At 57.9% G+C, this 27,120-nt stretch overlaps 2 long non-coding RNA genes across 4 annotated transcripts; one reads left to right on the forward strand and one right to left on the reverse strand.

The window, feature by feature from the left end:
* Window positions 1-459: 459 nt before the first annotated feature.
* Window positions 460-26,355, forward strand: LOC133045205 (uncharacterized). Of its 3 annotated transcripts, XR_009690143.1 has the most exons (5): window positions 463-496; window positions 12,757-12,821; window positions 15,382-16,347; window positions 17,703-21,777; window positions 23,097-26,355. It is a non-coding gene; the product is annotated as an uncharacterized LOC133045205 (long non-coding RNA). The 3 variants fall into 3 exon arrangements; XR_009690142.1 differs by lacking the exons at window positions 12,757-12,821; window positions 23,097-26,355 and having other exon boundaries at window positions 460-496; window positions 17,703-19,124; XR_009690141.1 differs by lacking the exons at window positions 463-496; window positions 23,097-26,355 and having other exon boundaries at window positions 12,748-12,821; window positions 17,703-19,124.
* Window positions 12,550-15,748, reverse strand: LOC133045206 (uncharacterized). Its single transcript, XR_009690144.1, has 3 exons — window positions 15,636-15,748; window positions 13,872-15,446; window positions 12,550-12,799 (listed from the first exon to the last, which is right to left on the reverse strand). It is a non-coding gene; the product is annotated as an uncharacterized LOC133045206 (long non-coding RNA).
* Window positions 26,356-27,120: the final 765 nt, after the last annotated feature.

The following is a 27,120-nucleotide window of genomic DNA, read 5'->3' on the forward strand; positions in this document are numbered from 1 at the left end:
GATGAGCTTTCAATGCGGGCTCGGGGCTGGGGGTCCCTGAGCCTCTTGATTGAACTCAGCAGAGACTCGGGCTGGCAAACTCGGAGAACCACGGGAACGTGTGCCAAGCCCTTGCCTCAGTCCACAGGAAAAATGACCCCAAGAGGCAGTTCTATTATGCGCCTTTCAGTGTAGATGGGGAAGCTGAAGCCCAGAGAGGTGGAGACACCAGCCCCAGGGTGAACAGCTAAGAGGCTACGCTGGGGCTTGAGTGCAGACAGTCAGGAACCGGATGGAGCCTACCCTCTGACCCACCACTGCCTTCCTCGGGGAAGGCTGGGAAAAAGTTTCGTGTTCTGCACAACTAAGTGACCGTGTCCGGCTGAGGTCACTGGCTGATGGGTGGGAGGTTGTTGATGAGGAAATGGGGAGGGGGGTAAAGGCACCCCAGGAAGCACCCAGTGTCCCTTTTGCTGCCTTATTTTCCTTCCTGGCTGCTGGGCCTGGTGGTTTCTTGGTGAGTGTTTGTGGACTGGGGGGTTAGTGAGAGATGGGAGACCCCGGTTCTGATGCTAGGGAGATGTTGGGATCCAAGGTCAGGTCTGCAGCCCAGGTCCCTCCTGCCTGGGAGGTGCCCGGGGAAGTGTGCGGTCTGTCTACACTCCACCCAGCCTCCTGCCCTCCTAGACTTGCCAGCTGGGCACTGCGGCTGCCAGCACCGGGTCCCCAGGGCGCAAGTTCCGCTTTGTGACTCTGGTGGGCGTCACAGCATCTCTGCACCTCAGTTTCCCCCCTGAAAAGTGGGGATAACCGCCCCCCCCCCCACCCCCGCCACAAGCTGCCGGGAGGGTTACATGGTTGGGGCTGCCGCCGCCGCCGCCGCCAGAAGGAGTCCACGTGGAGTGTCTGCCCGGCGGCGGAGAGGACTCCCCCGGCCAGAGCACGGCTGGCCGGGCGTCAGGCGGGAGGGCCCCCGGTGTCGGCCAAGGCTGGCTCCTGCCCGGCCGCCTGCCCGGACGGACGTTGGGGGAGGGAGGCCCCATCCCGCCAGACTCCTGAGTCACCGTTTCCCGGCTCTGCCAGCACCGCGGGCCGGGGGAGGGGAAGGAGGGGGAACCAAGAGCTGAGATCCCAGTTTGGACGTTTCTCGGGGCGGGACCGAGGAAAAACCCTCTGTCAGGAGCAAGTCAGATACAAGGGGGTCCTGGGGTGTCAGGGCGAGATTCTCGTACCTCCCTAGTTTACAGGCAGCAAACTCTATCCCCAAATTTCCTAATCCCCGCCCCCGGTATGTGCACGTATATTATACGTGGCTTCATGAACTTCTTACTGTTTCTTTTTTTTAATTCACTAATGAATGTTATTTTTGGCTGTGCTGGGTCCTCCTTGCCGCTCAAGCTTTTCTCTTGGTGCAGCGCACGGGCTTCTCCTTGCCGTGACTTTCGTTGTGGAACACAGGCTCAAGGGCGTGCGGGCTTCAGCAGCTGCTGCAGTTGCGGCTCCCGGGCGCTGGAGCAGGCTCAGTAGCTGTGCAGGCTTTGCTCCACGGCACGTGGGACCTTCCTGGACCAGGGATTGAACCTGTGTCTCCTGCATTGGCAGGTGGCTTCTTTACCCCTGAGCCCCCAGGGAAGCCCTTCTTTCTGTCTCTTGACTTTGTAGATTCCAGCCTCAGGGACTTTGCACTTGTTCTTTCCTCTGCCTCAAACACTCCAAGGGACTGGCTGGATCTCTGGTCAGGGAACTAGGATCTTGTATGTTGCATGGTGCAGCCAAAAAAAAAAAAAAGCTGTGGTAAGGGTCAGGAAGGAAGAATCAGGCACAGGTGGTGGAGCCAGGATGCCAGAGGGAGTGGCCTCCGTGTTGGTGGGTGGGGAAGGAAGGTTTCTTTCAGAAAGTGATGCCACAGAGATTTGAAGGAAGTTAGGCTGTGGGAACAGTAGGTGCAAAGGCCCTGAGGCAGGGCGTGGCTGGCAGAACCAAGGAGCAGCAAGGAGGCCAGTATGGCTGGGACAGAACAGGTGTGAGGGGAAGAGGTCAGTGAGGGGACGGGGTGGGCAGGTAAGCAGGCCATGGCAAGGATTTGGCTTTTGCTATGAGTGAGGGGGAAGCCCCAGGAGGGTCCTGAGCAGAGAGGGCAGCAGAAGTGGGGTGATATGGTCAGACTCCAGGTAGATTTAGGGGGAGAGCTGGCCTGTCTCCGAGACACATTAGGGAGAAGCCTAGGGAGAGAGGGGTGCCCGGAAAATGCTTGGGTTGGGATCAGACAGGCAGGCAGGGTCCCCCTACGTACCCCCTGCCCTGACATGAGGCCCAAACGTTGGACCAGGACACACAAGGGTCCCACAAGGGAATCCGGGCTTTCAGGGTCAGGCTTGAATCTGTGTTGGGCAGCGGGCAGCTTCCCACCAGTCAGCCTTTCCCCAGGCAGGGGGGCGGGGGCGACCCTAATTCTCCTCACCTTCTCTTTTATAATCAGGAGGCTAACCAGGGCCTTGGTCGGGTCTGGGAGGTGGCTCAGTGGAGGGGGCCTTTCAGAGCCTTGCAGGGGAGAGAGGTGATGCAGAAACCACCAGCGCGGGAGGGAAGCGGCCTGTAGCCAGTCCAGCCGTGCCCCCCCACCCCAACCCAGACATACACGCAGAGACTTCGTGTCTCATCCCTCTGGCCCCTGGCTCCCCCCACCCCCAACATGATCAGGCCCATGGGATCCTGTCCAGAGCCACGGCCAGTGAGTCAGCAGGAATCACCCCAGACGGGAGCCAGTGCCCTGGTGCCCAGACCAGAAACCACACCTGGCCTGTCCAGCTGGGCAGGAACAGGGACCATGTGGGCGGAAAAACCCCCCGGGCAGGATAGCTGGGGGGAGGCGGTGAGCTAAGACCCCCAGACCGAGTGCAGCGGGGTCTGGATGATGGCTTGAGGAGGGGTGTTGGTCCTGTCCGGCACCGCTGAGGCCGTGAGGGTTAGCCTGCCTCTGCTGTGGCGCGTTGGGCTGTCGAGGTGCATCCTGTCCCTTTCACCACACTGTTTGTGTTCTGTGTGTGACCCTCTGTTCCAGGGCCTTCCATTCCCCTGTGTTCTCTCTTGTTTGCTTAGTCAGGCAACAGATGTATATTGGGCATCTACTATGCGCCAGACAGTGTTCTGGGTGCTTGAGTTACAACTCTGAACAAAGCAAGATCCTGCCTTAAGTAGTTCATAAAGAGACTTGTTATTTGTTCGCTAAGCTGTGTCCGGCTCTTTGCGACCCCATGGACTGTAGCCCGCCAGGCCCCTCTTGTCCATGGGATTTCCCAAGCAAGAATACTGAAGTGGGTTGCCGTTTCCTTCTCTGGGGGATCTTCCTGACCCAGGGATCAAACCTGAAATCCTGCATTGGCAGGTAGATTCTTTACCACTGAGCTACCAGGGAAGCCTGTATAATACTATACTGATTTTAGGCAAGAATACTAGAGTGGGTTGCCATTTCCTTCTCCGGGGGATCTTCCTGACCCCGGGATCGAACCCACATGTCCTGCATTGGCCGGCGGGTTCTTGATCACTGAGCCTGGGAACAAACAAAAGAACAGCCTCAGGTTATGGTGAGAGGTGTGGAGGGAAGTGGAAGGCCAATAACATCATTGTAAAACAGAGCTGAGCAGGGAGGGGCTGCCTTCAGTGGTGGGCTGGAGTGCAGGCCGGACTGGCCTCACGGAGAGGGTGCCATTTGAGCAGAGACCTGAAGGGGGTGAGGGAGAGGGGCCCCCTAGCTACCTGAGGGTCAGGAAGAGGATGCCAGGTGGAGGGAACAGCAAGTGCAAAGGCCCCGAGGCAGGAACGTGGCCGATGTCTTCCGGAAACAGCCAGGAGGCCAGTGTGGCTCCAGCAGATAACCAAGGGAACGTTAGGAGAGACAGGGTGGAAGAACAAGTCTTCCGTGCATTTCAAGCAATTTAAGGATTTCCAAGAATATTTTTGCCTTCTCCAACAGATTTATAGCAGCAAACCCCCACCATCAGAGATGCATCTGCCGGTATTCTGGGCCAAGCCTTTGCTGTTTGGGGCCTGATCCTGCCAAATGGTCTTCCTGCTGCCTCCCAAGCTGGGCCAGCTGTAACAGGGCCTGGGACTGGTTCATCCCTTCCTTCACTCCTTCCTTCATTCCTTCCCTCATGTGTCCATTCATTCCACCAGCATTTACTGAGCTGGAATAGTGAGGAGGGAGACAGACACTGTCCCTACCCCGAGGTGCTCAGAAGCCCCAGTGAAAGATCCCAGAAAAAGCTGCAAGCACAGGCTGCCTGTGAAGAGGGAAGTAACACTCACTCTAACCATAGCAGTGAGCCCCTGGGGCCCATCTGTTTTCTGAGCCTTTACAGGAATCAGCTCAGTCATTCTTACAGCAACTCTGATTGTCCCCATTTCACAGCTGGGGAAGTCAAGGCGCAGGGGCATAAGGAGCAGGATGGGCAGAACCAGGCTTTGTCCTTGGGTACTAGGTTCTAGCCCTGCCCTCCCAAGGCATCCCACTGGTCATCAGGTGTAGGAAGAGGGGCCTTATTGTCCAGTTCATCCTGTTGTTAGGTGTGAAAGAAAATGTTTAATTAATAAGATGCTGCAAGCACAGCCTGGTACCCACTGTGAGAGGAGGAGAGAGCAGGGATGGCTGTGGGGTGATGTCACGTGGGCAGGCTGGGGGCCATCCAGGGAGGCTTCCTGGAGGAGGCTGAGGCCAGGCAGGGAGGACGGGAGTGACAGAGCTCCCCATGGTGCTGGTGGAAGCCTGGATCCGCTGGGGGGCCCTTGAACAGCAGGTGCCTGTGTGAGTGTGTGTCTGCGACCTGAGCACCTGGGGTGTGTCCAGGTGTGGTGTTGTATATTTCTATCCATGCATCTGTGTTGTGTGCCTCCTTTGGGGCTGTTTGTGCTTCTGTCATTGTTGGTGTCTGTGCAGTGTGCATGTGTGTGTGTGGTGTGTCTGGGATTTGGTGTGATTGCTTACGCGCAGGTTCACATATGTCATATGTGACACATGTCATACGTGTCATATGTCACATGTGTCATGTCTGTTTCGGGTCAGGTGTGTATTGAGTGTCGTATGTCTGCTGTGTGTCTGACAGGGGAGGATGTGATGAGTGTTCCTGTGATTGTGATGTGGTCCGTGAAAGTGTCTGGGTTCCTGTGGGTGCAGGGCCATGGGCAGGACCCTGCCTGCTGACGCACCCCAGAGCATCAGCCGTGTTCCTGCCTCAGAGCAGACAGGCGGGGCTGGGGAGGGGAGTCTCATCCCGGGGCAGGAGGCTGAGTACCCCGCCCTGAGCCCACTCCTCCATGTCCCCCAAATAGCCTCAGAGCCACAGGAGGCGGCCTCGGCCCCAGAATGAGGGCTGGGGCTCAGCTCACCCACCCTTTCCAGGCTTCTCGGTGTCCGCATGGGGTCAGAGGCCCGCCTGGAAGGTGTGGAGCCAGGGGACAGCAGGCTTTCACAGGCAGTGGGGGTGCTGGAGCAACCGGGAGGCTCATGGGGAGCATGAGCAAGGCAGACCAGGGTTAGCGCGTGCCCGGTGGGGGCAATTACAAGCACGTAGCTCAGCCAGAGCCCCGGATGAGACAGCATGCGCTCACGTGTGCTGAGATGGCACACGCGTGTACAGGAGGAAGTGAGTGCTCCGGGGTAGACATGCGGGGACAGACAGACACACGTATGTAGGGACAAGTGTGTGTGCAGCGACCGACACACACGTGCACAGAGACACGTGAGTGCACAGGCAGGTGCTGAAATGAGCAGGGGGCGGGCGATGGGCCTGACGGGGGCTTGGTGGTGGGCAGATTCACTGTCCTGCAGGAAGGTAGGCCCCTTGCCCTGGGAATCGGGAAGTCTGGGTCTTGACGGCAATCTGGGGCAAGGAATTGCCGTTGTTTCAAAGCCTAATGGGAATCGAAACGACTCTTCTGTCCCTCTGTGGGTCTGACTTGATCCCAGGGCCCCCAGTGTTTCGTCTCTGTCTGTCAGCTGAGGCCAGAGGGCAGCTTGCTGTGTGTCTCAGAGAAGTTCCAGGCCCCTGTGTGTTCAGTTCTCCGGTGCCGGGCCCAGGGGAGGACACATGGGGTGGAGGCCTGGGACCGCCTGGGAGAGCCAGACCAGGACAGGGGAGGCACTGTCCTGCCTGCAAAAGTCATTTCTCACCCCCACCTCCACCCCACCCGTCTCCTGGCGTCTGTCAGGACCTTAATGGATAAAACATCCTGCCAGCGCTCAGGCCCTGCCCTCCGTCCTGAGGCAAGCGCCAGCTGCTGGTGAGTGGCTCTGGGCACCCGTGGGTGGAGGGGCTGGTGTCAGAGTTGGTCTGCCGAATCCCAGAATATGGCAGCTCTCAGCAGGCCAGGGGCATTATGGAAGGCTTCCTGGAGGAGGTGGTGGGGCTGGAAGCTGCTGGCATTATGGAAAGCTTCCTGGAAGAGTTGGTGGGTCTGGAAGCTGCTGGCCTGGGAGTCAGACACCTGGACTCAAACTAGACCCCTTGAGATCAGTGACTGTCATCTTGGTCACATCTGTGTTCCCAGCTCCCAGACCAGAGCCTGGTACACAGTAGGCACTCAATACATTTTTGTAAAATGAAAGAATAGAAAACAATAGCTTTAGAGAGCATCTTCCCTATGTAAGAACTGTGAACAACCCTAAGCTATGCTATGTCCGTTGCTCAGTAGTGTGTGACTTTCTGCAACCCCATGGACTGTAGCCTGCCAGACTCCTCTGTCTATGAAAATCTCCAGGCAAGAATACTGGAGTGGGGTGCCATTTCCTTCTCTAGGGGGTCTTCCTGACTGAGGGGTCAGACTCGGTTCTCCTGCATTTCAGGTGGATTCTTTCTTGTCTGAGCCATCAGGGGAGTCTGAACAACACTATGAGGTGCATTTTACTATTATCTCCCATTATCTATATGAGGAATCAGGCACAGAGACGTTAAGTCCTTTGCTCAAGGTCACACAGCTAACAAGTGACAACTCTGGGTTCAAACCCAGGCTTTTCTGCAAAGCCTGGTGGGCACCACTGTTGAAGGGTTCAGTGTCTGTCTCTCTCATGGGACTCTGAAGGTCACGAAAGAGGAGCTTGTCTGTTTAATCCCTGCTCATTTATTTTGGCCTGGCACATAGCAGGTGCTTGATAAATATTTGTGGGCTACATGACAAGAGCCCTGTCTCTCTGAGTCCTCAGACAAGTCACTTCTCTCTGAGCCCCAGTTTCCTCATCTGCAGGACAGGGCAGTTTAGATGCTGGGAATCCAGGTTCTCCCAGGGCCCTGTTTGGGTGGGTAGAGACTGCCCTGCACCCTCCCCAACCCTGGACCTCAGGGGTGACCACGCTGGTAGCCCCAGACTTGGCAACTCACACCAGCAGGCAGGTGGAGTGGCTGGCTCCCTGGGCCTGACCCAGGGCTGAGAACCTTCCAGCTCTGAGCAGGATAGGGCCTGAGCTCGTATGTCCGGCCGCCTAGCAGGTCTGAGCTTCCACCGGGTTGAGCAGTGCCCAGCCCCACCCCCAAGGAAGGAGATCGGAGCCCTGTTAGGTGGAGCAGCTGCCGAGTGCAGGGTCCATCCTCTGAAACCTGGCCACTGGCCCCAGGAGGTGGGGTAGCAGGGCTGTGCCCATTTTACAGATGGGAATGCTGAGCTTCCCAGAGGACCATCTGCTCACCCAAGATTCCAGAGCCCAGACCCTGCTGTTTCAGGCCCTGCCCTCTGCCTAACCCTTCATAAGACAGAAAAGCACGAGAAGGCTCCCCGCAGACAGAGGGAGGGCAGGCTCCACGCTCTTTAAAGGCCCCTGGTCTTTTGTGACCACAGGAACAGCTCAGCCTAACGTTCAGGTGAGAAAACTGAGGCCCATCTTGCTCTGTGTAGTGAGCACCCCTTCTTCCCTCCTCGTCTCCCAGGCCCCCGCATCCCTCAGACATCCTCCCCGCTGTTTCCTCCCCACTTGGACGCTCTCTTCTTCCAGGTTTCAGTCCAAACCTCCCCTCCTCAGAGCGCCCTGCAACTGACCTCACTCTGAAGTCCCTTTCATCTGTCACCCTTATCATGTCTGAATCATTGGGTTGGTTTCTTCCCTAGCTTGTTAATTCTGTCTTCTCACTGGAAGATCATCCCCCGGGAACTGGCGTCTGTCTCATTCTGCTCCATCTCCAGACCCAGCCCAGGCCCTGACAAATCTGTATCTGCTGAACAAGTGTTTTTCAATGAATTTGGACCTTGCTAAATGCCTGATAGGTTTTCAGCCAAGGCTGTAGTGATATTCGATGGCCCAAGGAGGGAGGAGTTAGAAGAACAGGAAAGGCACACACACCAGTGTTCTAGTCTTGCTGGCTGTGTGACCCTGGGCAAACGCCCTGCCCTCTCTGAGCCCGGACAGCCATTGTCCCAGCTGGAATAAAGGATGATCAGAAACTGCCTCCTGGGTGGCTGGGAATCCTCGTAAAGTGTGAAAATTGGGACCGGGCTGCCCTCAGCAGGTGACCACATGCTCCCCGCCCCAGCACCCCGAGGTTCCCCAGCTGGCTGGAGTCAGCGGAGAGGCAGCCCGCCAGAGCGTGTGGGTGCTCGGAAGGATGGAAAATGGGAATTTGCTGCTCTCTCCTCGGGCCAGGGCACGGGTCCACCTGCCCCAGGTCACAGAGCACAGATGGGGAGCTGGGGGGGTGGGGAGCAGGCACCCCGGGACCTCCAAAACCATCCGTGGTCATGGGCGTTGGGGGGACTTGAAGGGCCTGAGTGAGGGTGATGGAGCGGGAGCAGGTGTGGAAGCAGGTGTCCACTCTCGGCATTGCTGGGAGTGGGGGCGGGCAGTGCCCCCACGTCTGCCCAGAACCGGCCTGGCTGGTCGGACACCTGTCCTCTGATGCTTTTGTCGGGAGCCATCACAGGCGTGAGCCAGGCTGGGGGTGCGGTGGGGGGAGGGGAAGGAGGGAGGTGGGGGGATGGGAGGAGGGAGGTGGGGCCTGAGGGTTGCATAAGAAGCGGCTGGGGGAGGGGGTCCTGCGGAGCACCCCAGCCCTGCTCCTTCAGGCTGGGGACGCCGGGGAAGTCGAGTCAGTCCTCTGAGCCTGTTTCCTCATCCGTAAAGCAGGGCTGAAACTCCCCCTGTATGCAGCATCTGTGCCTGAAAGTCCTCCAGGCACATGTGAGGGGCGGGGGGCCCTGAGGAATGCTCTGGGGCCTCAGGCTGCCAGCCCCCTAATGGACTTTATCATTCTTTCCCTGAAGAAAACGTTCCTGGGCACCTACTGTGTGCCAGAGCCATGCTGGGGACACGGGAGTGGGTGGGACCTGTGAGGACCCTGTCCGGGAGGAGAAGGCAGAAGACCCACAGGCGAAAAGAATGAGCCAGAAAATTTCAGGGGCTTCCCAGGCGGTCCAGTGGCTGAGGCTCCCTGCGTCCACTGCAGGGGGCGCGGGTTCGATCCCTGGTCAGGGAACTCAGATTCCCCGCAAGCCCCACGCTGGGGGCCAAAACACCTCCAGACAGTGACGCAGGCAATGAAGAATGAAAGGAAGGCTGTGTTAGAGGGTGACGAGGTGGGGGCTGCTTTAGACGGGGACCAGGGAGGCCTCTCTGAGGAGGTGACCGGGGTGCAGGGGCGGCCTGGAGGAGGAACAGCTCCCGGAGGGCTGGTGGGCTCCGGGCGGCCGGCCCCACGGCGGGGGCAAAGGGCCTGAGATGCGGCCAGAGCTCAGAGCTCGCTTGGCCTTTGCAGAGGAGCTGCCAGGAGGCCCCTGTGTGAGGGGATCTGGCCCGAGGGGACCCTCCCGCCCTGTTCCCAGGGGTCGAGGCCAAGGGGCAGGGTAGGGGCCAAGCTGGAGGAAGTGGGGCCAGGACCCCCGGCGGGGCAGCCTCTCGGGGGACTGCCAATATCCAGAGTGCCGGTGACAAGACCCAGTCCCAGGCGGCAGGAGGTGGGGGCCTGGGCCTCCATAAACAGCCACGGCTCGTAAAGCTGATCAAAGCCGCGGGCCTGTCCTAGCCCCGGCGACTTCCGGTAGGGCCCAGAGCCGCCCAGCTGGTGGGAAGCAGCCTCTGGCCTGCTCGAGGGTCTCTGTGTGGCGGAGGATGGGTCCCCGGGCTTGTCCCGGCCTCCTTGCCCCCACTTTCCTCATCCGCGGGGCTAAGTGGAACCTCTGGGCAGCTTGTTTCGTTCTGCGTCTTGGACAAGAGCTCAGCCCCTGGAACCGAGGATCTGGGGGTCCGAGCCCCAGTCCTGCCACTGTGTGACCTCAGGCAGTGACCCCCCGGCCCCCATCCTGACAACTCAGTCCTCAGCTTTCAAATGGGGTTAATGGTCATATCTGGGCTTCCTGGGTGGCACAGTGGTAAAGAATCTGCCTGCAATGCAGGTGGCTCAAGAGACACAGGTTCAGTCCCTGGGTTGGGAAGATCCCCTGGAGAAGGGCATGGCCTCCCACTCCAGGACTCTTGGCTAGACAATTCCACAGACAGAGGAGCCTGGTGGGCTACAGTCCACGGAGTCGCAGAGTCAGACACGACTGAGCAGCTGAGCATGCACACACACAATGATATTAGCTGCTTCAACATCCCAGAGCCTGAAGTTTAGTGATGTAATTTATAATGATAGTTTCTTGCTCATCTAAAAATGATGGTAACAATCCTCAGGCACCCCAGTGGAGCAGCCGTGTCCCAGGCAGCAGGTCGAACTGAGGTTTGTGGGGCAGAGAGTGAGGGTCTGAGCCCCTCCACTGCTCCTCCTGCACGGGTCTGGGCAAGGGGAGGCCCCAGAGGCGAGGAGTCCCAGCTTGTCTGGGCCACCCCCCCTCCCGCACCCCGCCCCCCCTAGCCACCCCGAGAGAAGCAGCACTTCCCAGGCCTCGGGCGGGGCCTCCTGGGGCCTGGCCTGGCTCTGGAATCCCAGGCGTCTCACCAGCTCTCTGAGGCTCTCTTTCCTCAGCATACAAAGAGAGATGAAAATCCCCTGGAGGATGAAAACAGACCCAGGATTCTGCCATGTCTCCCCAGCTCCCCTCCTGGTCCAGCCCGATCCCCGCCTGCCGGGCTTATCACAGTGACCTCATCCGGGGCTCCCTGCATCCCACATCATCCCCTTGCATTCCCTTTCATCCCCCTGAATCCCTCCTGCATCCCCCTACAGTCCACCCTCTGCCAGAGAACCTGGGTCAGACCACATCCTTCCTCTGCTCAGAACCCTCTGGGGCCCCCACTCCGCCCAGAGAGCACCCCCACCCCATGCAACCCACAGGCCCAGCCTGGCCTCCCCCACCCTCCCCTTCATTCCCATCCAATCTCGCCACATAAAACTACTGAAGCCTGTGTTCAGACTGCTCTTATCAGCTTCTAACACACTGTATAAAATACCGATTTATGTTGTCTGTCTGCCCCGTGAGCATGTCAGCTCCATGAGGGCAGGGTTGTTTTTTTTTTTTTTTTTCTGTTTTGCTCCCAGTTATATCCCCTGTTCCTAAAAACAAACGGTTCATAAGTGTTTGTGGAATGCGTGAATGGATCCTTGTTCAGCTCTGGGAGGCAGGCACTATTGTTATTTCGATTTTATGAAGGAGGAAAGTGAAATTGAGCAAGGCAGGAAGTGGGTGAGTTGCCTAAGATCTCAGACAGCTGGAGTTGGGTTGATGATAATAATAATGACCCAGCTAAGACATATTGAGCTCCTACTATGTGCCAGGCACTGGGATACTGAAATAGAAGTAGAAGACGAAAGCCAGGCACATGGTAAGTGCTTTATGTGGGATAACTCTTGGAATCCTCAGTGGGACTCTCTGTTAGTAGGGATGGTTAAACCCATTTTACAGATGAGGAAACCGAGGCTCAGAGAGATTAAGTAGCAGGTCTCTAATAACAATAGAGACAATAACCCCAGTTTACCAAGCCCTGCTCTAGGCACTGGCTCCATATCCGGGATCCTTCACCTGTACCACGCCTTCTATTATACTTTACCACAAAGAGACCTGCTTCTGAGAAATGTGGTGATTTGGCACTGGTTGTAAGATGGAATGGGAGTTTCAGCCCATTTCCCAGGTTCTTCTGTCCCGGGACATGCCTGGCACTGGGAGGTGGAGACGCCCAAATACAGAAACCCATAACATTCACCGCCTCAAAGCCTCTCTGGCGCCTTAGTTTCCCTAAGTCTCTTTAGGGCCTGTGGGCTCCCTTTGTGTTCTTCGCTGGGACTCCCGTTTTCTCCAGGGAGGACTGGAGACGTGGTAGCAACTCTGCTGTGTGACCCAGGGCAAGTTGCCCTGCCTCTCTGAGCTGCCGGCCTCAGCTGACTCCACGGAGTCACAGCTGCTGACCAGGAGGCTCTGGGCTGGGAAGGAGCGAGGACTCGTCTTCCAAGGCCGGGCAGCTGGGAGCACCTGTTACCAGGAGGACGTAACAGAGCCACCGTCACCCCTGTGCCGGGCCCGTCTCCCTTCCCCCGCGGCCCCTGTTAGAGATCTGCAAGCCCCCAAGGGGTGGGTGCAGCCCTGACCACCGGGCCCATCCGCCACTATTCTGACAGCCTTAAAAAAATTTTTTTTAATGTATTTATTATTTTTGGCCACCCTGGGTCTTCACTGATGTGTGGGCTTTCTCTACGGCGAGCGGGGGCTACTCTCTAGTTGCAGCGCTTGGGCTTCTCATTTCTGTGGTTTCTCTGGTTGCGGCCCCCGGGTTCGAGGGTGCAGGGGCTCGGTGGTTTTGGTTCACAGGCACAGGCATGTGGAATCTTCGCGGAGCAGGGATTAAACCTGTGTCCTCTGCATCGGCAGGTGGATTCTTCACCACTGGACCACCAGAGAAGTCCCTGGCTGTCTTTTCTCAGTGGGAAAGAGGAGTGAGTAATCAGGCCACATGCTCCAGCCACCCTTCTAACCCCGCCAGCCAGCATCCCTATCTTTCTTGAATCTGCTTCCTTCTACCTTCTCCCATGGTCTGAAATCAATGACCGCCCCCCTCCACCCCCATGATCCGTTCTCCTGACATTCAATTCCTGTGATTCAGGGCTCTGCCCCTTGTACAAATTGGGTACCAATTGGGAAGTGAGGTGCAGAGAGGTTCCTGCTGCGGTTGCTGAGCCTAAGGAAGCTAGGGCATCTTTCGCAGAGGGCTGCAGGGATCTTTCCGAAGGCCTCCCTGTCATAAGCTCGCCTGGGGTGACGATGGCTCAGTGGGTGGGGAACACTCTGTGCCCTTTCCCCTGTCTTACAGGAGGAGGAGCTCAACTTCAGCGGGCCACAGCCACCAGCCTGGGGTCACATGGCCCGGAGGTGGCAGAACTCTGTGACTACAGAGCGGGAGCCTGAGGCCCCAAGAGTGGGACGACCTTGCCCAAGGTCACACAGGCCCTGTTACAGGCTAGATTCCCCACTGAGGCTGGGCCAGAGCTGCTGGAGGCGCTGGAATCCCAGGCTAAGCTTTCCCACGGCCCTGGGATGGGGGTGGGGGAACTGCCTGGCATTTCCTGTTTGGGCAGGACCTGCGTGGGGAGGCTTCCCGTGGCGCTCCCCGCTCTCAGGAAATAATCCGGACCGAGGGGCCTGGCCCCGCCTTCCCCAGGATGCAGTGAGGGGCAGAGGCTGGGAGCTGGGCTCCTGTGTTCCAGGCTTTCTCTCCCTCACTGTCTGTGTGTCCTGTTCCTCTCCCCGCCTCACTCAACCCCCGAGGCTTTGCATCCTTGGGAGTCCCAGTGAACAGATTCAGCGAAAGTCCCAGGCCCTCGGGAGTCCCAAGGCCATGACCCCGGAGGATCACTTGTCCCTTCTGAGCCTCAGTTTCCTCCTCTGTTAAATGGAGTCATTGTGGGGATGGAATCAGAAATGCTAACTCAACACTTTGGGAATTCCCCTGCCGGGAGGGAGGGAGTCATCAAGGTCCTGACACTGACCTGGCCCGTGGTTTCCCAGATGGAGGGCTGAGGTCGAGGAGGTCAGGAGACCCACGTGAGGACACAGCCAGCCGAGGCTGCTCCACTTCCTTTCGCCGGAGGCGCCTGCGGTGTCAGATGCTCTGAGTCCAAGCCTCGGGCCTGCCGTTGCCTGGCAGTGTGGCTTCGGGCAGGCCACCCAGCCTCTCTGAGGCTCAGTTTTCTCTTCCGCAAAATGGGAGGACGCGAACCTGGTGGTGGGACTTAATGAACTGATTAAGCGTGGAAACCACTAAACGGTAGAGCCTGGTACCCAACAGGCCTCCAATCCACAATGTCGCCTCCTGGAGAGGGGGCTGTGCCCGGTCATCTTGGCCCCGTCTGGGGGGCAGGGAGGGCTCCCAGATGGGAAGAGTCGAGAAGCCAGCTGGGCTTGCCGGGGGAGGGAGGAGCTCTCTGTGAGAAGGACCCAGGTCCTCTGCGTCTGGGCCCTGCTTGCTGCTGCTGCTGTCTGTTCCCGACCTGGCAGGCCTCTCCTGCTTCACCCCCCACGCTCACCAGTGCTGCGCTCCGGCCACAAGGGCCCCCTCTTCTGTTCCTCCCTCCTCCAGCTCATCGCAGCCTCACAGTTTTTTGCACCTTCGGGTCTCTCTCCCTGGATCACCTTTTCCCGGTGTTTTTCCACCAGCAGACATCTTATTTTTAGGTTCTGTCATTAGAATCTAAAACCAGACCTTGACTATTTTAGGCATCTAATAAATATTAGGTCCACGAATAAATGAAGAGATTTTGATTTTTGATCTCATACTAGAGTCTTTGTGCTTTAATAGACCCATTCAACCCGTTTACATTTATTGTTTACAGGGGTATGTTTGTGTCATCCAGAACTTTGTCTTCTGTTGATTGAATGATTGCATGAATGAGTGAATGAATGAAGCAGAGAAGATTCTAGGTTGCTGGGGTGGGCTGAAACTGGGGCTTCTGCAAACTGCTCTGGGCCATCCAGGGTAGAATGGACGTGGAACTGATCCGGGGTGCCTCACTCTTGCAATCATTTATTCCGCTGCCCGTGGCCCCCAGACAAGGGCTTATCTTCCGTCCCTGCCAGGCTTCCCTCATCTCGTCCCTCCACCTCCCCCAGGACGTCCCAGGTTTTTGGTTCTGGGTTCTGGAGCCACATCTGTGTGCCCACCTCAGGTCCTCCATTCACAGAGGGTATGGCCTTGACTTACCTTCCCGAGTCTTCCTTTCCCCACTTGTAAAATAGGGGTCCCAGGATCAGCTTCCCACGGTGACCGTTGTTGGAAGGATTAAATGAAAGAACTTGGGTCAAAGGGCTCAGCACAGTGCCTGGCTTACTGTAAGCGCTCAGCGCGCACGCATTAGGTTTTATTATTTTGTTGTTGTACCTCAGTTTCCTTCCATTGTAAATGAGGCGGCCTGTCATTTCCTCCTAAGCACTCAGGATCCTGCCTCCACGTCCAGAGTTGGAGGGCTGTGCGGTCTACCCTCTCATCTCTGTCTCCCACAGCCCGCAGAGAAGGTCATCTTCCAGGACTTGAGGGGGTCCCCGGAGGCCTGACCCACCCCCAGGATCTGCGGAGAGGAGGCAACGCAAGCTATAAAGAGCGGTTCGTTCCTTCCCTGTGTCCACAAAAGCATCATCCCATCACACAGATGAGGAAGCCGAGACTCACTGGCTCATTGAACCCACAGGAGTGCCCTGAGCACCTACTGTGCTCACAGCCTAGTGGGAAAGGCAGGGAGAATACAGCTCACGCTGACCTGGCGCCTCAGTGACCGAAATGGGAAGGAAATCCAAGGAAGAGGGGATGTAGGCACACGTGTGGCTGGCTCACTTTGCTGGACAGCGGAAACTAACACACATAGTAAAGCAGCTATACTGCAAAAAAAAGGAAAGAAAACTTCTCGCCCAGCCCTCTGAAAGGCTCCCAGAGAGCGTTCCGACTCCCCTGTTTGTTGCTGGGGGGGACTGTTCCCTTTCTGCCAAAGGAGAAAGCCAGGCCAGAGTGGGCCATCCCGTGCAGAGCCACCAGCTTCCCAGGGTGGGGCAGGCTTCCTGCCTTTGCCGGGCTGCTGCCCCTGCTGGGGAGAGAATCGGCTTCCTCGCGGTCGCGGGGATCCGGCTCCGTGCTCAGGGCGTCACTTCCTCAGGGACCCTTCCGGGCTGGGAGGGCCGGTCCGCACCCCAGGGCTTCCTCTTGTTTACCGCGCGTGCCTCTCGCTCCCCGGCTCTCCCGCCGAATGAGCAGTAGTGGCGGTGTTTCCCCAGGGAGCCGCCACAGGTCCCCTCCCCAGGGGCCTCTCCCAGCCCCGGGGGTCCGGCCACCTGCAGCAAGTGTGTGGCTGCTTCCCCAGCTGCTGTTTGCAGGATCACCGCGTGGATGACCGGCATCCTCTCTACAACGTCGGCTCCGCGAGGATGGGCATCTTGGCCTGTTCCCTTTGCCAGTGGGTCCCGGTTGCCCGGCACATAGTAGGTGCTCAGTAACTATCTGTGGAGAGAAGGCGGGAAGGAAGGAAAGAAGGGAGGGAGGGAGGGGTTGCAGTTCGTTTATCCAGCTTTTCATCTGCTAGTTCAGCAAGTACTTACGGAGCACCAGCTGTCTGCGGGTGCAGACAGCACAGGTTCCTGCCCTCAGGGCGCAGACTCTCTGGTCTCTGAGCAATTGTGACCTCAGCTGGTGAAGGGGAGGAAAGATGGAGCCAGAGAGGGGCTGCCGGGAGGAGGGGTCAGCCGGGCAGGCAGGGGCAGGCCTGGGGCTCCCCGCCGGCCCTGCTCTCCCCCCGGGAGCCAGATGCTGGGCTGTCGTAACTGCGGGCAGCCCGGGTTGCCAAACGCACCACAGCTGCGTCACTGAGAGCCGGGGGGCCCAGAGGCTGGGGGGCAGCCCCCTTACCCAGGCTGGTTTCAGGCCCAGGTCAGCCAGAACTGGGTCAGAGGTCAGCCCCGCATCCACGCTGAGTCACTCTCGGCAGTGGGGCTGCGTGGCTGCACGCTGCCGTGGTTTGTTTTCAGCTCGAACCAGGAGTTCAGGCATGAGGCTTGAGCATCTGCATCCCCACCTCCAAGAGAGAAATGAAACACGCCGAGGCCCGGGGAGACCCCCAGGGCGTCCCCTTCGCCCTCCCTCCGAAGGGGCCTTCATCCTGAGCCCGGCCTTCGGGAGCCTGTGTGCGGCGTCACAGCGCTGCCTGGCTGGCCCGCGTCCCTGGGCAGGCCCCTTCACCTCCGTAAGGTGGGGGGAGAGGGCTCCCTGCCTCGGAGGCCTGGTGGGCAGTGTCAGGCTCCCACGAGGGCCTGGACCACAGTAGGCACCAAGAAAGCGCCGGCTGTGGTCCTTACTGTCCCTGAGCCTCCAGAGGAGGGGACAGGGCGCCGTCGCTGGTCCCAGGGTCGCTCAGGGTGGTACCAGCGGCCACGTCCGCGGCTGACTGTGGCGTGGTGGCGCTCAGGTGTTCCGGTTCACTCTGTCCCCCTTCCTGTTGGGTGTGCCTTTCCCGCCAGCTCTGAAAACCCAGAGTCGCCCTGCCCCCAGCCCGGGCCTGGAGACTGAAGCACGGAGTGAATGAAGGGGGCTGTTCCCTCATCTGTACAGTGGGTCTTGCAGGCCCTGACGGCAGTAGGCGCTTTGGGAGCGTCTGTCTTCCCTCCCCTCCCCGCTGTGCTCCTCTCCTGCTCCCCTGGGGGCGCAACCCGGACCCCACCCACCTCAGCACAGGCGATCTGCCCGCAGACCCGGGCTCCCCACCGACTCACGCGTTCGTTCACACCTTCACCCTGTCAGTAATTTTTTTTTTTTTTTTTAACGTTTTGGCCTCACTCCACAGGATGTGGGGTCTTAACTCCCCGACCAGGAACTCCCCTGCATTGGAAACACCGAGTCTTCTCCCTGACCAGGAACTCCCCTGCATTGGAAACACTGAGTCTTAACTACTGGACCACCAGGGAAGTCCCTCAAATATTTTGCGCACCTACTAATGCTCCAGTCTGCAGGGATATGGAAACGAAGAAAACAGGCAAAAATCTCTGTAGATATTCTGTTAGTAGAGATAGCCATCAGAGACAGTATGAGTCAAGCTGATACTCAGGGCCCAGGTTGTTGGGGGGGTTGGTCAGGGGAGGCCCTGCCTGCCTCAGTCTGGGCACTTGGGGAAGGCTGTGCATTCAGACCAGAAGGATGTGGAGAAAGGGAGCCAGGTGAAGAGTGGGGGGTGTCCCAGCGGCCAGGACTGGCCCCTGCAGGAGGTGGGGGAGTGGGCATGGCAATTCGGGGACCCACCTCTGGCTTGGCCTGGATGGGGGGAGGAGAGAGAGGGCGGGGGGTGCTGAAAAGGCCGGACCTGACTTAGGTTTTACCATCACTCCGGCCGCAGCGTGCAGCCGAGACTGGGGGAGCATGGTGGCTGGAGGCAGGCAGACCGGAGGGGAGCCTGGAGTCCTGTCCACCCGTCAGAAAACAGGAGGGAGGGAGGTCAAGTAACCCTGGAAACAGGGTGTCCTGATCTTCCCTGGAAACAGGCCCAGGATGTGGCAGCTGAGACTTCCTCCCTCCTTCCGGGGAACTGGATCAGGCATCAGCAGCACCTCCAATACCATCCTCCAGCATCACCTCCAGCATCACCTCCAGCGTCACCTCCAGCGTCACCTCCCAGCATCACCTCCAGCATCACCTCCCAGCATCACCTCCCAGCATCACCTCCAGCATCACCTCCAGCATCATCCTCCAGCATCACCTCCAACACCATCCTCCAGCATCACCACCATCACCTCCAGCATCACCTCCAAGACAACACTTGGGCAGTGGCTGTCAGCCCTTGCACTGCTCACCCCATGTCTGGCCAGGCACTTCTGAGATGGAACTGCCCCGCGGCTCCACATGGTGTGACGTCCCACGAGGGTGTTCACAGCACATTCAGCACCAGCCCAAGATGGAGATAGCCCAGTGGTACATCACCCGTCACCCATCAAAACCACCCCATCTACCCAGAAAGCAGAGGGAGGGGCCGGATGGTGAAGAGTTTTGGAGCACAGACCTGGGAGCCCGCCTGCCTGGGTCTGAATCCCACCTCTGCCAGGCATAGCTGTGTGGCACTGGGCAGGTGCCTAGATACTCTGTGCCTCAGTTTCCCCATCTACAAAATGGGGATTAGGACTTCTAATAGGATCACTTCACTCTTCTGATGCATTCATTGATCCATGTAAAGCATCTGGAACCATGCCCAGCACACAGTAAATCCTCTGGAAACTTTGCTGCCATTATTATTATTGTGAACATTATGGTTATTATTCCTCGGCAAAGTGAAAGTCACTTAGTCGTGTCCAACTCTTTGTGACACCATGGACTATAGCCCGCCAGGCTCCTCTGTTCATGGAATTCTCCAGGTCAGAATACTGGAGTGGGTAGCCATGCCCTCCTCCAGGGGATCTTCCCAACCCAGGGATCGAAGCTGGGTCTCCCGCATTGCAGACAGATTGTTTACCTCCTCGTGGTAGAAATACGGACTAATCCAAAGGAGAAGAGGCAGGACCAAATGTAAAGTGGGCTGCCAGTTGTAGAAAAAGGCAAGAATAACTAGATTGTGTGTGTAGATGCTCGCAGCCTCTCAGAAGGAAATCTGAGTCATTGAAAGCCCTGGATTCGGTGCAGGGAGTGTGGACTTGCGGGGAGCGGAGAGCCACGCTGACTTTTCACTCTATACTTTTACACCCTCTGTGCTGAGTTCCGTGTGTGTTTCCTCTGTGTGCTTGTATGTATATTCAAAACCAAACATGCCAGAAAGCAATTCTGCTTGAGGTTCCCTCCAGGAAGGCCCCGGCGTTCCCCACCCCCACCCTCTCCACCCACCCCTGCGTCCTGGCCTGTGTGTGTGGCCCAGTCTCGCCTGGTTTTCAGAGCTCTAGGCCTTGGAGCAGGTCTGAACTGGAGTGCCCTGCAAGAAACGGGGCTCCTCAGAGACCCCCAGAGCGGCCTTGGCTCCGGGTGGTGCAGGGTGTGGGGGCTGGAGGGGGTGGTCCCGACCCGCTGATGAGAACTCCAAACGCTCCCAGCCCCGGGGCTGCTAATCGCTTCCAGATTGGCCAGGTCAGGGCCAGGGCCCCCGCCGCCCGGCTCCATAAACAGCCCGTCGCTCCAGATGGCGGCTGGCTCCAGCCTGGCGAGCAGGTTCACGGGGGACTGGGGGGCCGCAGCAGGTGGAGGACCCCCGCCCGCCTCGTCAGGGCAGGGAGGCCCCGCCCGCCCGCCCGCCCGGCTGCCTAGAGGCAGCACGCCAGCCAGGAGTGGGAGTTCAACCCATTCCTCAGAGGGGAGAAACCGAGGCCCTGAGGGGGCCAGGGACGGTCCCAGCTTGGTGGTGGACAGCAACGTGGGGATGGGGCTCCTGGGTCTGCTCGGCTCTGAGTCCAGCGCACAGTGGGGCTGCAGTGAAGACCCAAGTGAGGAAACAGGGAAGAAGAGAGGGAAGGAGGGAGGCATTCTGGCCCCCTGGGCTCTGACTTTTAGTCCCTGAGGGAATCAATTGTTTCTGCTTTCTGAGCCCCATTTCTGTGAAATGGGGATGGCCAGAGGGCTGACCTTGGCAATTGCTGGAACAGGGACCTGGCTCCTGTGGACCTCCGGGGCAGTATGGGCTGTGTATGTTGCAGGCGCTCCGTTCTGTCTGTCTCTCACCCTCAGCCTCCTTCAGTTCCTGCTTCTCCCCCCACCACACTCCCACCAGGAAGCATGGTGGCCTCCTCCAGGAAGCCTCCCTGGCTTCGACTCAGACCTCTCCCTTTGTGCCAGGCTCTGTGCCCGTCCCGTAGCCCTCCCCAGCTCCATGGCATTTTACTGGTACCTGTGCTATTTGCCGCTCTGGCAGGTGAGGAAATCGAGAGTCAGGAGGTAGCTATGCTGGGGTTCCCCAGCCCTTGTCCCTGCAGGTGAAGAAATGGGGGTCGTGGGGCAGCAGGGCACAGTGAGGGGCTTACCGCCAAGAAAAGGCAGAACTGAGTGTTCTGGAGGCTTCACCAGGCCCAAAGTCAGGAAGCCTGGCCGCTTCCTGCCACCTGTTGGCACAGGAGATGAGGACCCAGGCCTGCAGGCCCCAGGTGGGTCCTGGGTCATGCTCCCCAAAGAAAGGAGTGTGTGTGGAGCCCTGGCCTGATGGTCTGCCCCCACCACCGCCTGGAGCCCAGGCTGGCCCCGGATGTCCCTCGGGTGGCTGGGCAGGATCCTTGTCCGCTAAGTGGGGACACAGCTCCTGGAGGGCCGAGGCCCCCAGTTTTCCCCCATCTTAATCCTGGTATCCAGCGCAGAACACCCCGAGTACAGCTTTGTTGGATGAGTGACAGAGGAGACAGAAGATCCATCACATATAAACCAGGCCAGGCACAATCCTCAGTAATTAACTTAGGGTAGCTTCTTTTTTCATTTAATTTTTGGCCTGTGCCACACAGCATGTGGGATCTTAGTTCCCCACCCAGGGGGAACTGCAATGGAAGCAGAGAATCCTAACCCCTGGGCTGCCGGGAATCGCCCAGGGTAACTTCTTTAACAGTCTGGGGGAGGCACTCTTATAATTTCCATTTTACAGAGGAGGCTCAGAGAGGTGGAGTACCTTGCCCAAGTGCACACAGCTAGAGCTGGACTTTGCACCCTGGCCTTTTAGGGCCAACGCACATGCTCTCAACCACCTGTTCCCCCTCCCAGGGCAGCAGTGAGCCCGAAATGAGTTCGCTGGGCACCAGGCACATAGTAGGTGCTTTCCCACAGCCCCGCCCCACTCTCCATCATCAGCTGATGCCTGGATTCAGATTTCGGCCCGGCCTGGAGGTCAGTGGCCTGTTCTGCCTCGTGCTGGAGGAATGTTCGCGGTGGCCTCGGCCCGGGTCCGAGAAGAAAGGCGGCCTTGTGGGCGAAAGGTGAGCTGCTGGGTGGGCGCGGGGCTGTTTACCCGGCGCTGGGTGTGTGGCTCGGGGTGGCGCCGCTGTCAGCCGCGCCGGCTGCCCCGGGCCTGTGCTGGCCTCCAGATGTGAGCTGGCTCCAGCCGGCCGGGGCCCCCCCACCCCGCGCACAGAGGGGCTTTATCAAAAGCGGCTGTGAGGAGGCCCGGGAGGCCGCCTGGCTCCAGCCTGCTGGCTCCACGCCCCGGGCCTGCAGAAGCCCGGCGAGTGGGCTGGGGCCGCGGTGCCCAGGGCTGCCTCTGCCCTCCCGCCAGCTCCTCTGCTCTGCGCGGGGCCTCCGGGGGCCCAGACGGAGGGTACAGCCCCCGTGTTCCAGGAAACCGGAGCTCCGGGAGCTTCGAGGGAGTCTGGAGGGGTGACAATGCAAGAAGACTTCTTTTAATTTTCTTCATCCCTGGGGCGAGAGGTAACTGACACAGAAAACAAAGCACAAAACTCAGTTCAAGTCAAGGGGCGCTAAGGGAGTGGGGAAGTGAAGACACTCGTGGGAAGGATAAATTGCAGGTTCGGGATGGCGGTTCCGATGAGCCAGGAAGAACATTCTCTCGCTGGGTCCCACTTGTCTCCATGTTTTCTTTCTTGGGTTGGGTGGTAGGGATGCTATTCTTTATAGTTTCTTTGTTGGCCTGAACTATTTTGTATTCATAAATAATAATAACTGGAGGGGGAAAAATAAAGAAAAGAAAAAGCCAAGTCTTCTTCCTGCTTCTGACCCTCAGCCTGCCCCTGTTACGAGTGTCTTCTGGTACTTTCCAGGGATTGTCTGGGAATCCACAAACAAATCCACATCTTTCTTCTTTCCTATTTTGTTTTTGTTTTACAAATAGTATTAAGGGCTTCCCAGGTGGCTCAGTGGTAAAGAATCTGCCTGCGGCTGCAGGAGACGTAAGAGATCTCTGGGTCAGGGAGACATGGCAACCCGCTCCAGTATTCTTGCCTGGAAAATTCCGTAGACGGAGGAGCCTGGTGGGCTACAGTCCACGGGGTTGCAAAGCGTCAAACACGACTGAGCACAGACGCACGACATACACTGCAGCACTGCGCTGTTTCTCTTAGCAATGATATTTCAGGAACCTGCCTGTGACCTTGTTCTTTTCCACGGCTGTGTAGTATTCCACCCAGGGAAGGCACGTTGGCTTATTCTCCAGGCTCCCCTTGATGAACTTTTAGGTTGTTGCCTGTTGTCACGACCACAGACCACACTGAGGTAGACACCAACCCCATACGTGTCTTCAGGGACTTTGGCAAGTATTTTCTTTTCTTTTGTTTTTTTTCAGGCAAGTATTTTCTAGATGATGAGCTCTTAGAAGAATCCTAGAGGAGTCCTATTTTCTCTTCTGAGAGTCATGCTCATCTGCCGTCCCTGAAGACTGTTTCCTTATGTCTGCCCACCGGCAATGGTGCTAACTAGGAACCCGGGACCTGGAGCCAGTCAGCTCTTCTGTGGGGGGATCAGGGAATAGCTTCACAAGGAGTGTCTGGTGAAAAACCAAGCCAAAACCTCCCTTTCTGGGTTTTGTTTCTCTTCGAATACAAAAGAGAAACACATTCTTTTCAGAAACCTCAGAAAATAAAGAAAATTTAGGAGGAAAAAAGTTAGAAAAATAAAACCTGCTTCCCCACCCCCACCCAGCCAGCCACCAGGGGCCTGGATACAGACCAGGGTTTGGGCCCTGGGTTGAGCTGGCTTCCTCTCCATCCCCACGCCCGACTGGCTGTGTGACCTCAGGCAAGTCAGGCAGCCTCTCTGGGCCTTGTGTCCTCATCGGTAACTGGGGCTCCGAGGGGTGCCAGTCTTGAGAATCAAATGCGATCACGAGGGTAAACACAAAACGCTTCGTAAGCAGAGGTTGCGGCAAGTTTCCAGGACTTTTTGGGATCTCAGTTCTCCGACCAGGGATGGAACCCACGTTCCCCGCAGTGGAAGGGCAGAGTCCTAACCGCTGGACCACCAGGGAAGTCCCCACCCCATTGGGCCCACAGCCCAGTGACACCCAGAACCCACGAGTCCAGACCCAGCTCCACGCCCACCCACTCAGATCCCACAGCTGCGTGCTCCCTGCTCCTGCTTCCAGCTAGACCCCGAACCGACGGCTGCTCCCCGACACCCAGCAGCAGCCCCTCTTCACGGGTGTCCTCACTCCCTGACTATCTCTGCTCGCAGGCTGACAGGGCGATCTGCCCAGCACCCCTGAGGTACACGCAGTCACGTCTTGGGACGTTTTGGTTGTCACAACTGACAGTGGGTGGCGGCCAGGGTGCGGCCAAGCTGCCCTCTCGCGCCCGGGACGGCCCCGTGGCAAAGAACAGTCCGACCCCAACATTTAATAGCTGAGGATGAAGACCTTGTGTGAGCTCCAAGTCATGCCTGTTCTCTGCGCTCACCTTCCACGGCTTGCTCCCAGCTCAGCCGGAGAACAGCCAACGTCCTCAGGGCGGCAGGAGAGGCCCGAGGGGCTCCGTGGCCACTCCGCCCTCCAGCCCTCCAGCCCTCCACTGAAGCCACACCAGCTCCTCCCTCTTCCTCACATCAAGAAGGCTGAGGACTGAGGAATTGATGCTTTTGAACTGTGATGCTGGAGAAGACTCTTGAGAGTCCCTGAGACAGCAAAGAGATCAAACCAGTCAATCCTAAAGGAAATCAACCCTGAATCTTTATTGGGAGGATTGGTGCTAAAGCTGAAACTCCGATACTTTGGCCACCTAATGCAAAGAGCTGACTCGTTGAAAAGACCCTGATGCTGGGAAAGATTGAGGGCAGGAGGAGAAGGGGATGACAGAGGATGAGATGGTTGGATGGCATCACTGACTAAATGGACATGAGTTTGAGTAAACTCCAGGAGATGGTGAAGGACAGGGAAGCCTGGCGTGTTGCAGTTCACGGAGTCGCAAATAGTCAGACACGACTTAGCAACTGAACAACGACCACTCAACCTCCCAAGTTTGTGATGTCTGGGCAGCGGCTGTGGACAGAAGACCTGGAAGCTGATAATTTGCCACTGGAGTGGAGACCCAGGAGGAAATCCCTGAAGCCGTGGGCTGGAATCTCCCATAACCCAGCATCCGTGGTTGCACCAAGTGACCCCCTCACCAGGGAAAGCAGCGAAGATGGAGGGGACCCCAAAGACCACTGCCAGCATTTATGGGGCACCAACTGTATGCTCCACTCTAGACTAGGCGACGTAGAGATTGTACTGCAGTGAATTCCTGGGAGCCACAGGCTGTCACTTAACCATCTCACGGTCCCCAGGGTAGGCAGGGTGAACTGGCCATCCATGTATTCAAACATTATGAAGCACCTACCATGTACCACTGACTGTGCTGACTGCATCGACCTGCCAACAAAGATAACTCCCAGAGTGTGGATGCAGAGAAAGTCACTGCGTTTTTCTATCAGTGCTTTCAATGATGATTACTTGTTTACAGAAAGCATTCTTTTTGTAAATAAATAGACTTGGAGAATTCCCAAGTTCAAAAAATACAACCCTATCATCTTCGAATGTCAGGAGGAAGTGTAGGGGGCCTTGGGAGCCCCAAGGGGGCGCCTCTGGGATCAAGGAGCCTCCCAGGAGAGGGTGAGTCCTGAGCACAGGCCCCGGGTCTTGTGGGCGGGGACTCAGATCGGGGAGGAGGGCCACCGCCCAGGCCTACTCCAAGGCTCCTCCTCTGGTTGTGGGTGTCCCGAGTCCACGTTCGCAGGTGGAGTTTATGAGAGCCTTTCTTCTGTAATTGGCCGTTTCTGTCTCTCCGCCGCCCCGCCCCCCCTGCCTCGTCCGCTACTCTGTCCCCAGGGCCTGGAGCGCACAGTAGGTGCTTGCAGTGAGCTGAATGGTGTCCCTCCCCCAAGTCGTGTCCGCCGGAAGCTCAGAATGCGGCCTTATTTGGACATGGGATGTTTGCAGATGGCATTAGTCAGGGATCGTAAGATGAGATCACTACTGGACTGGGGGGAACCCTAAAGTCAACAGCTGGTGTCCTTATGAGTAAAGGACACAGACGCACACAGGCCACGTGGAGAGGGAGGCAGAGACTGGAGGGCGGCGTCTTCCAGCCAGGCAACACCAGGAGCCCAGAGGGGCTGGAACAGCCAGGAGGATTCTCTCCTGGAGCCTTCAGAGGGGACAAGGCCCTGCTGACACCTTGATTTCGGAATTCTCCAGAACTGTAGGAGGGTGAATGTCTCTCTTTTTGTTTTTGAAATGTGTATTTATTTATGGCTGCGCTGGGTCTTCCTGCTGCACGCAGGCTTTCTCCAGTTGCAGGGAGCTGGGGCTGCTCTTCGTTGCCGAGTGTGGACTTCAGTAGCTGTGGCACGCGGGCTTAGTGCTTCCGCGGCACGCACGATCTTCCTGGGTCGGGGATTGAACCTGTGTCCTCTGCACTGGCAGGTGGATTCTTATCCACGGCACCGCCGGGGAAATCAGAGAATAAATTCCTCCTGTTTCAAGCCACCAGGTTTGTAGCAGTCTGTTAGGGCAGCCACAGAGAAGACACACAGATTCCTCAATGCATGCAGGTTCCTCGCATGGATGATCACGTGGACAGAGGAAGGAGCCAGGAGCCGCTCAGCTTCAGCAGGTGGTCTGGGCCAGTTGTGTATGGCCCCGAGACTCTGTGACTGGGTTTGCAGTCTGGGGTGCCTGCTTGGATTCTGGGGGCAGGGGGTGCTGGAAGTGGGTCTAGTCATGCAGGGGTGGGTGTGAGGAGCTGTTGAAGTTGGTCAGCTGAGCTGACAAGGAAATCAGGTTCTTCAGGAGTCACCCCCTCCCAGCCCCTGAAACTCATGTCCACTCCCCGCTTGGATGCCTGGGACTGAGGTTCTGGGGATCTCACCCCCCACGACACGGGTGCCTTTCAGATACGCTGCAGCCAGTGCTCCTTCCCACATCCTGGACAGTCCACGGTGTGTCCACCCACGAGACTCGTGGCACCTTCCATTAGAGCCCAGAGCCCAGGACGCAGGGACGGCAGTTCCCCACTGGTCTGCCCTCAGACCCTCTCGCTGTGGCCTCCGGGGTGGGGAGATGGCAGGATGCAAGGGAAGAGCCTAGAACCTGACTCTGTGTTGAGTGATGGGATGGGTGAGTGGCTGTCCCGCCCTGGGCCTCAGTTTCCCCACCTGTAGCTGGGGGAGCACGGTCAGCTTCTCAGAAACAGCCGTGGACAGTGGATGAGATGAGGTCCGCCTGGGCAGCCAGGGCGCCTGCCCCTGGGTGTCCGCTAAGAGGAGGGGGCCTGTGGGCCGGCTCTCCCGGAACGTGACTGTCCCTCTGATCCTTTCAGAGCCCAGCCCCCTGCCCC

The sequence above is a fragment of the Dama dama genome, chromosome 23 (assembly GCF_033118175.1).
Source record: "Dama dama isolate Ldn47 chromosome 23, ASM3311817v1, whole genome shotgun sequence".
Taxonomy (NCBI): domain Eukaryota; kingdom Metazoa; phylum Chordata; class Mammalia; order Artiodactyla; family Cervidae; genus Dama; species Dama dama.